The following is a 17,082-nucleotide window of genomic DNA, read 5'->3' on the forward strand; positions in this document are numbered from 1 at the left end:
ACTCCTTAGGTGGGTACCAAGGAGGACTAGGTACAAACGATTTGATGATTATTAATGACAATCTCATGGGTCATGCCTTTGTTTGGGAGGATAATGCAGCAATGGGACCCCTGTACAAAAGCTGAATCCAAGCCATATATGTTCTTTTGCTCCCAAACAAAATCTACTATCATTGATTATGTAGCATGTGGTCTATTATCTACCTTATACTAATGATAAGTCTAAAATCTTAATTTGTCTTACAAAATAAGTTATATCATCTCTTGCAATTTGAGATAGCAATATTGACATTTTCTAAGATCCATATTGTTAATAGTTCGACATTAACTGTGATAAGCCAACAACAATTTTCTCCCTTATTTTACATGCCAAATTAATGACTATGGCCAAAAGGGAAAAAAAAATACAAATCCTACATATTACAGAGGCTATCTTCTCAAGAATGCTAACTTCGCATTCAGAAAATGTATTGTAAGAAGTTTTTTTAAAAAAAGTGTCTATGTCACCGTGCCAAGCCAAAGTTGATAATGAAAGTGTATTTGTCATCCAATTGTACAGAGCCAAATAAATCCTTTGTGATTTGTCCTTGATTGGAGGATGATTAAGTGGACAAAGTGCTCATTTGGACAATTAGCCTCAACCTGATCTACATCGATTATCGAACTAGCTTATCCTTACTTCAAATCAATGCATTGTGTGTCTTAAACAAGTTATGGACAATAAAGGATCGATTTGTGGCATGCATATCTCAAATGTCAGAACAATATAATAGTGCATGTCAATGCCGAAGGAATACCATACCAATACCTTTTTTTAGGACTTATCATTTGACAAAAAAGACAAACTGATTAATTGATGTGATGCACCCAGGCGTGCTGAGAGAAAAATTGGACTTAACACCGGCCATGCAGCTTCAAATTAATTAGCAAACTTAATTCAAAAGAGGACCTACCTTTTGAGACGATTTTTTAGGTCCAGTAATTTAAAATATTGAAAAGGACCTCAAAAAATCTTTTCAATCTTTTTTGGTCAATCCTCAGAAAATCACATCAGGATATTTATCCTGTAGTTTTGGTTGACGACCATGCCACGTCAGATACAGCTATGTGAATATGATGTCAAACTTTGTTACTTAACATTGAAAATGAAGATGAAGCTACTACTTTACGAAGCTCCAAACATAGGCATATGAATATTGATGATGTTATCATTACATCAGCAATGCATCTGAACCTAGGATAAACTCCCAAAAACATTAACATTATGGATAAACTATCACTTTGATTTCCAAAAGTGTAATTCATTAATTCATTATCACTTAAGTCTCTAAAAATATTAAAATGTTATTTATAGAGTCATAATCATAATATTGCGTGAAATGTCACTTTGATCCCCAAAAGTGTATTTCATTGATACTTTCAAGGACCTAAGGACCTAGGGATCTAAATGATATTTTGATATTTTCAAACCTGAATGATAGTGAATTATAATTTCAAGGACCAAAGTGACATTTCATCCAAGATTATGCTTTATGAAGTTCTAACTTAAAAACTATAAGATTTATGTGGAGGATTTGTCATGGATGTACATTATTTTGCGGAAGTCCAAAATTCAGATGAGCCCAAAATCCAGTAAACTTTAGGACCTTTAGAGGGTTTGTTTTGTGCAGCAAAACCAGTGCAGAAGTGGTTACTGGTTAGCCATGTGTGGCTTCAAATTTGCAGTTCCTACTGCCAAATAAGCATAGAAAGGACATACATAATAATGGGCTGAGGGCCCTACAGAAGGAACACAGATGAATTTTAAACATCTTATGTACATTATAACTGGTGAATGATCTACATACATTTCTGCAACATAAAGTTATGATCATGCATTCCATAGAAAAATAGCTCCACCTAATTTCTTCAAAAGCAATTGGCACCTGATATTGATAGCTATCTCATGGAAGCAATGCATACACTTGGCAATAAAATTGCTGGGCATGTTGCTGCATTCATTTTATATTATTGTTACAGATAGGTATCCCAGAAAAGTGTAGATGACATGAAGATCTTGCATCATTCTTCACCATTCTCGTTGTCCGGCCTTCCATACACGACAGAAAAGTAGTGGCTAATTGTTGTCAAAGTGAGACCAGGGAACCTGTGAAGTTTTCCAGGCCGTGGATCAATCTTAACAAATGGCCATCTCATGATTTCTGCAGCCTCACACTCTTCCCATCCATCTCCAATTACACAAAAGCGAACATTGGGATGGTTGAAACGCTCCTTGATCCATCGGAAACATTGAATTTTCCCCACTTCCCATGAGCTATAAACTGAAATGTGACATACATCATTAAAAATAGCAAGTTATGTTTGACTATATCAGGATTAAACTCTGTTGTTTGTTAGTGAAATGACTATTAGTTTTAGGCTTTCAAAAAGGTTCATCACTAAAATGATTGTGAGCTTTGAGCTTTCAAGATGGCATAAAAAAATCAATTATGTGACATGGCATTGTAGCCAGAAGAGATAAAATTACTCACCATTTCCATGCGTTATTAAGCTGTCCAGATGAAAGAGCATGCATTTCACAAGTGAGGGAACTAACGATCCAGATGTCACTAAAACATTTACATGCTTTGCATTAGTTGAGTTTGAGCTGGTGTTAGCAAAAGCAATAGAATAAACTGCATCTTTATCTTCACCCGAACACTCCTTCAAAAAGGTCCGTGCTACAATATATCAAACAAGAAAGCTATAAGTAATACAGGTCGTGCAACAAAAGATAATATCATTGAGCCATCAAAGCATACCTGATGAAAGCCACCTGTCAGTTTATTCATCAGTTTTATCATACAATTCATCCCAAAGTTTTATTGTCTTATTATCTAAAATATTCCGTAAACCCTGAAACCAAACAAGAAAAGGTCAAGTTTATCCCTATGTCAAGCTACCAATGGAAAAGCTAACAAATAAAGTCAACCATAACTTGTTTGGTTACACCCCAGTTCTAAGTCTCTAACTCAGATTCTCATTTCATGATGTCCACAAAGCTTCAATAGTTAGAAAACAAAGCACCATCTCTCACCAATAAACTAAAACTAATGAGGTTGTTTCTAAACAGAAATCTAGTTTTATATTATGAGCATTGATTTGTTGAAACTTAAAGCTTGTTTCTGCCACTTTTTACAACTATGGATAGGTTAATAGGAATTTAAATATTTATTTACAAAAATGTTGCAGTAGTCTGCTTGTGAATGTATGTGTATGAAGGTTTTGATTATGCCAAGATGTAAGCAACACAAGAGTACTTCAACTTCAAGTCAAAATTCAAGATCAAGAAAATAAGATAAAACTTAGTTTATTATTGTTAAAAGTATCTCTTATTTGTTGAAAAGGTTTGGCCTCAAAACATGATTTTCAAAATTATTACAAAAAGTTTTAAAAATATTTTATCATTACTAAAATAAGGATTTTTTCACTGGTAATTGATTACCAAAAGACAGATTACTATAGAAACTTTTCAAAAAGAAGTTTGAAATTTAAATACTGTAATCGATTATTACTTTCTTGTAATCAATTACTACTTTCTTGTAATCAATTACCAGTAACGAAACTTTAAAAATTCAAATTGAAAAGTCACAACTCCTCAATATGTAATTGTATAATCAATTATCAAGAGACTGTAATCGATTACCAGTAAGATAATTTTTGAAATATATTCCGAAAAGTCACATTTCTTCAAAAGTTTTTGAAAAGTCATCAAGGGTCTATAAATATGTGATTTGTCTATGAAAATCTTTAGAGTTTTTCAGAATCTTATTGTCTTATTCTCTCACAAACAAATCATTGGCTAAACACTTGCGAATCAATTGAGTATTCTTCTAAGATCTTTAACTTGTATCATCTTCTCTATAAGAGAGAAAAACATCTGTACTTTCTGAAAAAGATTTGTTGTGATCAAGAGACTGGTTGTCTCTTGAACTGTGAGAAACTTAAACACAATGGAGAGGGATCCCTAGGTGGTACAGAAGTTGTAAAAGAGTTTTACAAAGATAGTGAAAATCTCAAGTGGGTTGCTTGAGTACTGGACGTAGGCACAGGAAGTGGTCGAACCAGTATAAATTGAGTTTGCATTTCCCTTATCTCGATTATTTTTATTGCAGTTTACTTTGTCTTGTGCATTTAAAAGAACATTATTAAATTGATTTCTTCTTCTTCTTCTTCTTTTTCTTCTTCTTCTGCTGCATTCTAAGCCTATTATATATCATTTAAAAGGAGATTAAAATTTGTTAGTGGAAAAATTTTGAAACTTAATTCACCTTCCTCTTAAGTTATTGAGGTCACTTGTCCAACAAGTGGTATCGGAGCTTGATTCTTGTATAATGTTTAGAAATTTCAAGAATAATTATGACCTCATCAAACTTTCTATTTCCTGAAGGAAATTCCATTAATAGGTCTCCTATATTTAATGGTGTGGGTTATCATTACTGAAAAACCCGTATGCAAATCTTCATAGAGGCTATAGATTTAAACATCTGGGAAGTCATTAAAATTAGTCCTTACATCCCTACAATGATAGTTGGAAATGCAACTATAGAAAAATCCAGGAAACAATGGGATGAAAAGGAAAGAAGAAGGATACAATATAACTTAAAGGCAAAAAATATAATTACTTCTGCATTAGGCATGAATGAATACTTTAGAGTATCAAATTGTAAGGATGCAAAAGAAATGTGGGATACATTACAAGTAACCCATGAAGGAACAATTGATGTAAAGAGATCTAGAGTAAACACCCTAACACATGAATATGAACTTTTTAGATTGAATCAAAACGAGACCATACAAGATATGCAAAAGAGATTTACACATATAGTTAATCATCTTGCATCATTAGGAAAGATATTTTCTAACGAGGATTTCATTAACAAAGTACCTTTTAAGCAGGGAATGACAACCGAAGGTAACTGCAATTGCAGAATCAAGAGATCTCGCCAACATGTCTCTTGCAACTCTTTTTGGGAAGCTTCAGGAACACAAAATGGAACTTATGAAACTAAACCAACATGAAGAAAATGACAAGAAAAAGAAAGAAATTACACTTAAATCCTCATCTTCTATTCAAGAAGAAAGTGACAAAGAGGACTTGAATGAAATAAAAGAAGATGATGATTTTAGTTTCTTCGTAAAGAGATTCAATAAGTTTCTAAGGAACAAAGGAAATCAAAGAAGAACAAACTTCAATTCAAAGAAAAAAAGGAGAAGATTCATCTTCTGTTCCAAAGTGTTATGAATGTAATCAACCTGAACATCTAAGAGTTGATAGCCCTAGTTTCAAGAGAAGAATGGAAAAATCTGACATGAAAACCTTCAAAAATAAGAAAGCAAAGAAAGCTTACATCACTTGGGAAAATAACGATATAGATTGATCCAGAGACTCAGAAAATGAAGTCGTGAATCTAAGTCTCATGTCCAAAAACTATGAAAGCGAAGAAGAGATAACATCTTCTAACAATAACTTATCTATTTCCTTTGATGAACTTCAAGATGCATTCAATGACTTACATAAAGAATCAATCAAACTAGTTTCATTTTCTAAGAAAATTATTTCAAATTTAAAAAAGTAAATTTTGAAATTAAATGAAGAATTAGAAAATCTTAAAACTGAAGTCAAAACTTTGAAATCAATTGATACAAATCAATCTTCTACCATAAAATTGATACAAGATATTAATGAAGCATCTAACTCATGTAAATGCTGTATAACAAGATTAAAGAAGAAATCAAAGATCTGAAAAATTCTCTTGCCAAATTTACTATTGGCAAAAATAATTTAGATATTATACTATGAAAACAAAGATGTGTATTTGATAAGGTTGGATTAGGATATAGACCTGACAAACAACAAAAATTGTATAAAAACTTCTTTGTATCTACTCAAAAGAATAGTTCTCCATTCTTGACATGATTTTACTATGGTAAGAAAGGACATAGTGCATCTACATGCTATTTTAGAAAAAATAGTAATAATATTAAAATGATGTGAGTTCCAAAAGAATCTTTAATCAGAACTAACATTCAAGGATCCAAGAAAATTTGGATACCTAAGTCAAAAAATATGATTATATGAATGAAGAATTCTTTGAAGAAAAGTTGGTATATTGATAGTGGATGTTCTAAACACATGATGAGAAATGCATCAAAGTTTACTCATATTTCTCTCAAGAATAGTGGACATGTGACTTATGGTTACAACAACAAAGGTAAAATTCTTGGAGTTGAAAAAATAGGTACGAATCCATCTACCTCCATTAAAAATGTTTTACTTGTTGATGGTCTCAAACATAGTTTACTAAGTGTTAGCCAATTATGTGATAAAGACTTTCTAGTATCATTTGATTCTCACAATTGTTTTATTGAAAATAAGCATGACAAGAATATAAAACATATAGGATATAGAATTAATAATGTATACATGATAAATTTAGATAAAAGATCAAATCATGTTCAATGTTTTTTAAGCAAAGATAATGATGCATGATTATGACATAGGAGAATTGCTCATATAAATATGGAACATTTAAATAAATAAATTTCTAAAGATTTAGTAATCGGGTTACCTAAACTCAGATTTGAAAAAGATAGATTATGTGATGCATGTCAAAAAGAAAAACAAGTAAGAGTCTCTTTTAAATCAAAAAATATTTGTTTCTTTCACTCAACCCTTACAACTTTTGCATATGGATCTCTTTGGTCCTTCTAGAACCATGAGTTTTGGTGAAAATTATTATGCCTTTGTTATAGTTGATGATTATTCAAGATTCACATGAACATTATTTCTTACTCACGAAAGTGATACTTTTCATGTTTTTAAGAAACTTGCTAAACTCATTCAAAACAAAAAAATCTTAACATTGCATCCATTAGGAGTGATCATGGAGGAGAATTTGAAAATAAAGATTTTGAATTATTTTGTGATGAAAATGGTATTGAACACAATTTTTCTGCACCTAGAACCCCTCAACAAAATGGAGTAGTTGAGAGAAAAAATAGGTCTTTAGAAGAAATGGCCAGAACTTTGCTAAATGATACAAATCTTCCTAAGTATTTTTGGGCTAAAGCTGTTAATATTGCATGTTATATAATGAATAGAACTTTAATTAGACATATCTTAAAGAAAACACCATATGAATTGTACAAAGGAAGAAAACCAAACATTTCTCATCTTCATGTTTTTGGATGCAAGTGTTTTGTGTTAAACAATGGGAAAGACAACTTAGGTAAGTTTGATGCAAAATCTGATGAAGGTATATTCCTTGGCTATTCCTCAAATAGTAAAACTTTTATAATGTATAACAAAAGAACTATGATTATTGAAGAATCTATTCATGTTGTTTTTTATGAGACTAACCCTATAAGGCCAAGAAAGAAAACACTTGATGATATTACAAATTCTTTAGAAGACATGCACATTCATAAGGAAGGGCACAAAGACAAAGGAGATGAAAATGATGAAGACTCTCAAATTGATGAAACTAAAACAAATACAGATCTTTCAAGAGAGTGGAGAACTTCAAGATATCATCATCTTGATAATATCATCGGTGACATCTCAAAAGGGATAACAACTCGTCACTCTCTCAAAGATGCATGGAATAATATGGCTTTTGTTTCTTTAATTGAACCTAAAAACTTAAATGAAACCATAATTGATGAACATTGGATCCTTGCTATGCAAGAAGAGTTGAATCAATTTGAAAGAAATCAAGTTTGGGAATTAGTTGATAAACCTAAAGATCATCCAGTTATACGAACTAAATGGTTATTTAGAAACAAATTGGATGAACATGGAATAGTTATTAGAAATAAGACTAAATTAGGAGCTAAAGGATATAATCAAGAAGAAGGAATAAATTATGAAAAAACATATGCTCCAGTAGCCAGATTAGAAGCCATTAGAATGTTATTAGCCTTTGCATCCATAATGGATTTTAAACTTTATCAAATGGATGTTAAAAGTTTTTTTTTAAATGGTTTATTCAAAAAGTGTATGTTAATCAACCTCTTGGTTTTGAAAATCTAGATATGCCCAATCATGTCTTTAAATTGAAAAATGCTCTATATGGTTTAAAATAAGCCCCTAGGACTTGGTATGAACGTTTGAGCAAATTTCTCTTAAAAAATGACTTCACTAGAGGAAAGGTTGATACCACACTTTTTATCAAAAGAAAAATGAATGAAATTCTTTTAGTATAGATTTATGTTGATGATATAATCTTTGGGTCTACTAATGATTCTCTGTGCAAAGAATTCTCTCAAGATATGCAAAGGGAGTTTGAAATGTCCATGATGAGAGAGTTAAATTTCTTTCTTAGACTACAAATAAAACAAACAAAGAATGAAATATTTATTAGTCAGTCAAAATATTGCAAGGAACTGCTTAACAAGTTTGGGATGAAAAATGCTAAACAAATGACCATTCCTATGAGCACTGTTTGCTATCTGGATAAAGATGAAACTGGTCACTCAATAGACATAAAGAAATATAGAAGTATAATCGGATCTCTTCTTTATTTATCAGCAAGTAGACCTGATATAAAGTTTAACGTTTGTATGTGTGCAAGATATCAATCAAATCCCAAAGAATCTCACCTTAGTGTCGTTAAAAGAATAATGAGATACCTATTAGACACTATAAATCTAGGGTTATGGTATCCTAAGAATTCCTCTTATAACTTAGTAGGATACTTTGATTCTGATTTTGCTGGATGCAAAATTGATAGAAAAAGTACCAGTGGAACTTGTCATTTTATTGGTTTTGCTCTAGTATCATGACATAGTAAAAAGTAAAATATTGTTGCTTTATCAACTGCAGAAGCGAAATATATTTCTGTTGAAAGTTATTGTGCACAAATCCTTTGGATGAGACAACAAATTTCTGATTATGACTTAAAACTTGATCATATACCTATTCGCTGTGACAATACAAGTGCAATTAATCTGTCTAAAAATCCTATTCTGCACTCTAGAACAAAGCATATTGAAATAAGACATCACTTCCTTCAAGACCATGTTGAAAAAGGGGATCACATATTAGAATTTGTTGATACAAAGAATCAGTTAGTTGATATCTTTACAAAACCTCTTCCCAAAGAAAATTTCATTGCTATTAGAAGAGAATTAGGACTCATAGACCTAAATAACTTAGATTCCTAGCCACTTTGATTGTTTATATAATGATTGTTTTTTATGGTTGTTTATGATGATTGTTTCCTTTGATTATTTATAATGATTGTTTATCATGCTTGTTTATGATGATTGTTTATACTAATAAATGTTTTTTATTGTTTATAATAATTGTGTATATTGGTTACTTAAATAACATGTTTGTCATGATTATTAGACTTGAAATTCATATTTTAGGATTTGGTAATCGATTGTCAATCCATGTAATCAATTACCATAGAACAAGGCCACTGTAATCGATTACAATAGGCTGTAATCGATTACCAGAGGCTATGGACAGTTACAGGTTAAGCCTATAATCGATTACCATGAGCTATAATCGATTGCAACTTGTCTCTGCCTATAAATACAACTTTTTCTCTCTCATTGCGCAGAACCCTCTTCCTCCCTCTCTCCTTGACGGCATCCTCCATTCCAAACTTTTCAAATCCTCATAACTTTCTCGTTTCTTAACCAAATCCTTTCAAACAAAGTGCAAACTTCATCATTTTCAATTCTCTATAAAATCCACCGATCAAAATCTGCAAAAAACGCACCAAATGACATAATCATATAAGAAGCACAAAGGTTCAACTTCAACCACCACCGTTGCAGGCCAACGCTGCCACGACACTTCCAGTGACTCTACTGCACCACCCAATCCCTCCATTTCTTCCCCACGCTCCTTAACTTTGTTTTCCTCCGATGATCAACGTCAAAGGTATTATTCCTCATTTTCCAATCAAGTCATTATTGATCCCAAATATTTAGACTTAGAATTCTTTGAAGGAAAGACTTTTGATTGTTATCAAATCTTTCAAAATTTTGAATTAATCGATTTTATGACTCTCAAACTATCATACTATCTTGAGTTAGTCCGTGTCTTTTATAATAATCTGAAAATTTGGGATGATGTTATCTTCTATGAGGTGCATAAAATTCCCATTGTGGTTGATTAGTCTTTATTTTATTCATTGACAAAATTAAGTAGTCAAGGTTTACCTTTTGAGGGCACTTTGGTTGATGACTGGAAGCATATTTATTCAAATCATGATGCCCGCAAAATGGTTTGTAATGAAAATGTTGATATGACTGGTCGATTGCTTGCTGGTTCATTCACTTTTGAGTGTCGTATCATGCACTATATTTTGTGTTGTATCATGCTTCCTCGTTCAACAAATCTAGCTTAAGCTTCTGAGGAAGATTTGATTCTATTGTGGGCCCTTCAAACCGGTCATCAAATTGATTAGGCCCATCTAATCCGCTACCGTATGCATAAGGCATTACAGGCAAATGCACCTTTTCCATACCCCCAACTTGTCACTCTCTTTCTCCAACATTTTAATGTCCCTCTAGATGATGAACACTTTGTTAAGGTTAAACGCTCTTTTGCTATTGGAGCTGCTGTTGTTGCCTCCTTTGGTTATCGAAAGGATATGGATGGTCAGTGGGTGCGGAAACAAGACCTTCCATCTACTGTTCCTGATGAACATACACCCTCACCATCACCACAAAGGGATTCCTCCTCTTCACTGCTGCATGATGTTATAAGTGAACTACGGGATCTTCAGGCCTTTGTAGGTAATCGTTTTGATGTTATGGATTCACGCATAACGCGTCTTGATGATGATATGAGCTTCATTCGTTGATGCTTTGATCCTCCGACAAATCCATAGAGTTTTTTAGTACTATTTTATCTAGCATTATCTGTCTTTACATTCCTTGATCTTTCAAACTTTATGCATTTATTTCAGATTTGGTCATTTATAATTATTATGTTTTGGACTTGATATGTTTCGCACTTGGTTGATTATTTTGTGAATGATTGGTTATTTTTGGACCTGTATGGATCTTTCTGCTCCTTATTTTGTTTATTATGTGAATGATTATTTATTTTACAGTGCTTCTTATTTTTTATGTTGCCAAAGGGAGAGAAATATGTAAGAAACGGGGTATATCTTCTGAAAATATGTATTCTACTAAGCAATGATTGCAACTTTAAGGGGGAGTGATCATATTGCAAAAAATATTTTATGTACATTCTTTCAGATGATTGTCATCATCAAAAAAGGGAAAGAATGTGAATATATGTGCATGAAGGTTTTGATGAAGCAAAGATGTAAACAACACAAGAGTACTTCAAGTCAAAATTCAAGATCAAGAAAATAAGATAAGACTTAGTTTATTATTGTTAAAAGAATCTCTTATTGGTTGAAAAGATTTGGCCTCAAAACATGATTTTCAAAATGATTACAAAAAGTTTTAAAAATATTTTATCATTGCTAAAATAAGGATTTTTCCACTGGTAATCGATTACCAGAAGATAGATTACTATAGAAACTTTTCAAAAAGAAGTTTGAAATTTGAAATTTAAATACTGTAATTGATTACCACTTTCTTGTTATCGATTACCAATAACGAAACTTCAGAAATTCAAATTGAAAAGTCATGACCTCTCAATATGTAACTGTGTAATTGATTACTAAGAGGCTGTAATCGATTACCAGTAAGATAATTTTTAAAATATATTCTGAAAAGTCACATCTCTTCAAAAGTTTTTGAAAAGCCATTTAGGGCCTATAAATATGTGACTTGCCTACGAAAATCTTTAGAGTTTTTCAGAACTTTATTGTCTTATTCTCTCACAAACAAATCATTGGTTAAATACTTGCAAATCAATTAACTATTCTTTTAAGATCTTCAACTTGTATCATCTTCTCTAAAAGAGAGAAAAACATTTGTACTTTTTGAAAAAGATTTGTTGTGATCAAGAGACTGATTATCTTTTGAATTTTGAGAAACCTGAATACAAAGGAGAAGGATCCCTAGGTGGTTCAGAAGTTGTAAAAGAGTTTTACAAAGATAGTAAAAATCTCATATGGGTTGCTTGAGGATTGGACGTAGGCACAGGAAGTGACCGAACCAGTATAAATCGAGTTTGCATTTCTCTCTTCCCTTATCTCGATTATTTTTATTGCAGTTTACTTTGTCTTGTGCATTTAAAGGAATATTGTTAAATTGATTGTTTCTTCTTCTTCTGTATTCTAAGCCTATTATATATATTATTTAAAAGGGGATTAAAATTTGTTAGTGAAAAAATTTTGAAACTTTACCCCCCTCTTAAGTTATTGAGACCACTTGTCCAACACTGTTGTCTATAATTATGTAACCTTTTCTTTTGTCTTTAACATTAATCCACAAGCAATTCTTTAAAGACGAGGCACTCGTTTACAAAACACATTAAGCTTGCTATGTCTTATTATTTGACATTTTCCTGTTTATAAAGAAGATAAAATGAGACTAAAACAACAAATATATCGTCATAGACACATTTATGGAAAGATGGTTAATTATCAATTGCCAAACTATTCTATATTTAAAACACAAACTAAAAAGAATATTGGAAAAGTAACAGATACATAATACAGCGGATAATATCATATACAATCCAAAATCCTTCAATAAATAAGTAATGATAAAAAAAAGCAAGTCAGATGCAAGTTTTACAACTGACTCTCACTCTCAGAATATTCATCACAAAAATCAGAAAATATCTAACTTGAAAATTGATAGAAACACAATATACTGAATACTATTAACTGAGAAATTAAGGAGCAAAGCTCCTTACAGCTGAGAAAAATTCCTTTGATAACAAAATACTCAACAAAAGAAAGGAGAAGTGATTGCTACTATCACACTGTCTGAACAAACTTCCCTCTATAAGCACTTAGAAGAACATAAGATAACATGTAAAGAGCTTTTCCCATATGCTGAAATTAACTTAGCAGCTCAATTTTTGGAGAAATTAGATGAGAGAGCTACTAAAAAAAGTTAAAAGCGCATAAGCTGATTTTAACTTGTAGGAAAAACTCAATTTATCTTACCTTGTTTTCTTTTCTTATAAATGTTAATGAAGAAGTTTATCTAAACAAAGCCTATATAGCATAACCAACCCCGCCACCCAAACACACACAAACAAGACCTTAAACTATCTTCTGTCCGACCATTCTCTCTCCCTCCCTTCCTCTATTAATCCTGATTCCTGAATCTCCTGCCCCCAACTACAAGCCACCCGTCACAATTCAGTAATGATTTTTTTCCCTTGGCTAACTGAACTTTCCCTTTCTTTCCCCTTGCTGTTATTTTTCTCTTTCCTCTCATAAACAACAGGCCTATTCTACCCTTGGGCCCCTAATGTTTACCCTCCTGATCTCACGCTAAGGGCCTATCAAAACCTTTTATGTTAAATGTAAGACTGGTAATGTTCCAGAAACCATGTTTTATTTTTCTCCTTGCTTTATTTTTCTTTTTCCTCTCATAAACAACAGGCCTATGCTATCCTTGGGCCCCTCATGTTTACCCTCCTCCTGATCACAAGCTAAGGGCCTATCAAAACCTTTTATGTTAAATGTAAGACTACCAATAATGTTCCAGAAACTATGTTTTATCACTTTTATTTTTACATGTATGCACTTTGAGAAAAGTCTAATAAAGTTCAAAAAACTTGTTTCCAAAAAGGAAGTCCACATCAACCATACATATTACGATTATGCATTTATAGACAACACCAAACTAAAAATACAGTATAAAAAGTGAACTCAATCAAACTCTATTTTATCTTAGAAAGAATTGATATTCTGTTGTAGAAACCATTATTTCTAAACAAGGTCCATAAAACAATGCTCTATGGCTTCATAACTGAACCATTCCATCAAGAAAAATCGAACATACAAAGGACCATATGTGATAGATAAAATAGCAAGTGACATAATAACAAGTAAAATTCCATGCTATAGTACTGACTTCCAAAAGTTGAATACAGAAATACTAATAATTGCGACAGAAGTTTTACCTGTAAGTACTTTTGGGCAATGACTCGATGCCTATATGCCAGTTTTCTTTTGTTGGCATCATCATGTGGGGAAACTAATTCATCTTCGTTGAAGTCATAATCAGATAGGTCCCTCCCATCATCATATTGGGCCAGAGCATCAAGAAAAGGCTTATTGTAATTTTCAATCTGCACCATAGAAACCCCGCATCAATCACTAACATTCCACAAGCAAAACAATCCGTGGAAATTTCAACATAAAACCCAAATTTTACTTGTTCATAGAAGAAATAATCATCACATATTTGTAGAATGAGATTTTCCCATGTCCTCCCGATTTCCACCCCCTTCTGCACATCCTTCAGACCATTGAAAGCCTCAGCGTATGATGATTTCAGCAAGGAGTTGAGCAGTACAAGGGTCTCATCCATGTCCCACACGTAGACATCCAACCTGGGATGGACACTTTTGTCGGGAAACATCGCTGTCTCCTCCTCTGGCATGCCAGATGCAGCAGCCATTCCCGCGTGTACCCAAGGAACTCACCTCACAGTGTACTGCAGCAAAATATTAAATTCATTGCAGCAAGTTCATTTACACTTTCATCACCATATTGAGATCATCTTCAACACACAAGGATGCAATGCCTCAATAATTTCAACGAATTACCACTTAAAAGCTAAAATATCAAGATTCAGAACAAATGAAAATAAGTTCAACCTTGCTCACACTCATTCAGTTGTTGAACAAACTTAAGCAACCTCAATTGAAATTAATTGAATAATTTTAAAATGAAACAAAACTAAATAAAAAAATAAAAAAATCACTAAACAATGTGAGTTTATGATGAATTCAGAAATCAGAATTAGTAGGATGAACGCACTATATCATTAATTACAATAACCAAAACCGGTAAGATTCGAATCAGGGAGTTGACTATAAAAACAAATAACAAAAACATATATAAACAACATATGTATGTATAGGAAACGAGGGTAACAAAGAAAATTGTTTACCTTAGGTTAAGGTTGCAGAGCGCATGCGTACGAGGAGGACGATGAAGTTGACATGAGTCAGATCATCAAATTCAAGAATCTAACGCAACTACATATTTTCCTCCCTTTACTTTGTTTTCCAACAGGCCCAAATGGTCAGCCCACTATTAGGTTCATTATTTAAAACTGGGCCTCCATTTTTTCTTGAATTGAACCACGGGTATTGCTAGGGGCACCCAGAACCATTGCTGGTGCACCAGCAATTTTTCATAAACCCCAAAATACCCCTCAACGTATTTTTTGTACAAAAAGCTGGTTTATTTGTTTTTTGGTTACATTGTCGCTTTCTTTGTTTCTCCGTGGTTGTGTTGTGCGGTATTTGGATCTTTGAGAGAGTTTGGGGTGTGGTGAAGTTAGAGATCTTTGCTTTGGTGTGTTATTTGTCAACCAAGGTACATATTTTATAACTTTTGTGTGTTTGGTTGTTTATTCTAGGTATGAGAATGGTGGAAGTTTCTGTTTGAAAGCCACGGAAGTACTTCTTCCGCGTGAAATCCACGGAAGAAACTTTTTCCACATGTGCAATTAACAATTGCGGAAGAAGGTTCTTCCGTGAATTCCTGGAGAAGAACTTCTTCCGCTAGATTACGTGAAAGAAGGTTCTTCCGCAGTTGAAAATAACAACTACGGAACAAGGTTCTTCCGTGCAATCTCGCGGAAGAAGTTCTTCCCCAGTTATAACATTAACTACGGAAGAAGGTTCTTCCGTGAATTCCTGCGGAAGAACTTCTTCCGTGTGATGGCACAGAAGAATCTTGTTCCGCAGTTGTTATTTTCAACTGCGGAAGAACCTTCTTTCGCAATTAAAAATTTCAATTGTGGAAGAAGGTTCTTCCGTGAGTTAATTTGTTTTTTTTTTGTTTTTTAAATTTTTAGATTATTTTGTATGTTATATTGGTTTATTCTATTTGTGATGTATGTCAAACATAAAATACGTAAGATATTATTATATTAGTTGGTTGAAGTGTTGATTTTTTCGCCTAGGTTGAAGTATTTTTTGGTGATATGAACTATTTAGTTATAATGTTGAAATTAGGTAATTAAAAGTTGAATTTTTTTTGTTGTTAAATTATTGATGTAGATAAAATATTTTGTATTAGGTTGTTAAATCTTGAATTAGTCGATATTCACATTTTGAAGTTATTATTTAGTCAATTTTTTTAGGTTGTTGTATTGTTCAAATTATTTAGTTGAATGTTGAATTAGGTGATAGTTATAGTTTGAATTAAGATGGACGAAGATCAATGGGCGTATGACAATACGATGTCTGAAGAAGTTGATATGGATTTTGAAGATGAACAACATTGTGGTGTGAATGAAGGACATGTTGATTGTTCAGACGCTTTTAATACTTCTTAGGTAATCATGTTGATAAGTTTCAGTCGTTTGGTTTAATGTATGATTTGTGTAAAAAGTAATATGTCGGGGTTGCATTGTAGGTCTTTGCAACCCGAGACGACGTTTTGCAGTGGGCTCGAACGGTTGCCTATGAAAATGGTTTTGTTGCAGTAATTATGAGGTCTGATACATATATTGGTAGTAGATGAAAAACTTCATTTGTGTTAATTAGGTGTGAAAGGAGCGGTCAGTACAAGTATAGGAAGAAAGAATTTGTTAGAAGAGACACAGACACTAGGAAATGTGGTTGTCCCTTCAAGCTTCGTGAGAAACCAGTGCATGGAGGAGAAGGTTGGATGGTGATGTTGATTTGTGGGATTCACAACCATGAATTGGCGAATTGGACATCCATATGCTAGGAGATTGACAAATGATGAGAAGAATATCATTGCTGATATGAAAAAGTCAAATGTGAAACCAAGAAATATCCTGCTAACGTTGAAGGAGCACAACGCCAACAGTTGCACCACAATCAAACAAATCTACAATGCAAGAAGTGCATATTGTTTTTCAATCAGAGGAGATGATACTGAAATGCAACACCTAATGAGGCTTCTTGAACGTGATCAATACATTCATTGGC

General features: G+C 32.7%; 1 pseudogene across 1 annotated transcript; it reads right to left on the bottom strand.

Moving 5' to 3' along the window:
• Window positions 1-1,696: 1,696 nt before the first annotated feature.
• LOC114412531 lies at window positions 1,697-15,143 on the bottom strand (annotated as a pseudogene). Its single transcript, XR_003666768.1, has 6 exons — window positions 15,063-15,143; window positions 14,322-14,603; window positions 14,068-14,235; window positions 2,801-2,894; window positions 2,531-2,719; window positions 1,697-2,320 (listed from the first exon to the last, which is right to left on the bottom strand). The product of XR_003666768.1 is annotated as an eyes absent homolog (transcript).
• Between the last annotated feature and the right edge of the window lie 1,939 nt (window positions 15,144-17,082).

The sequence above is a fragment of the Glycine soja genome, chromosome 5 (genome assembly GCF_004193775.1).
Source record: "Glycine soja cultivar W05 chromosome 5, ASM419377v2, whole genome shotgun sequence".
NCBI classification, from domain to species: domain Eukaryota; kingdom Viridiplantae; phylum Streptophyta; class Magnoliopsida; order Fabales; family Fabaceae; genus Glycine; species Glycine soja.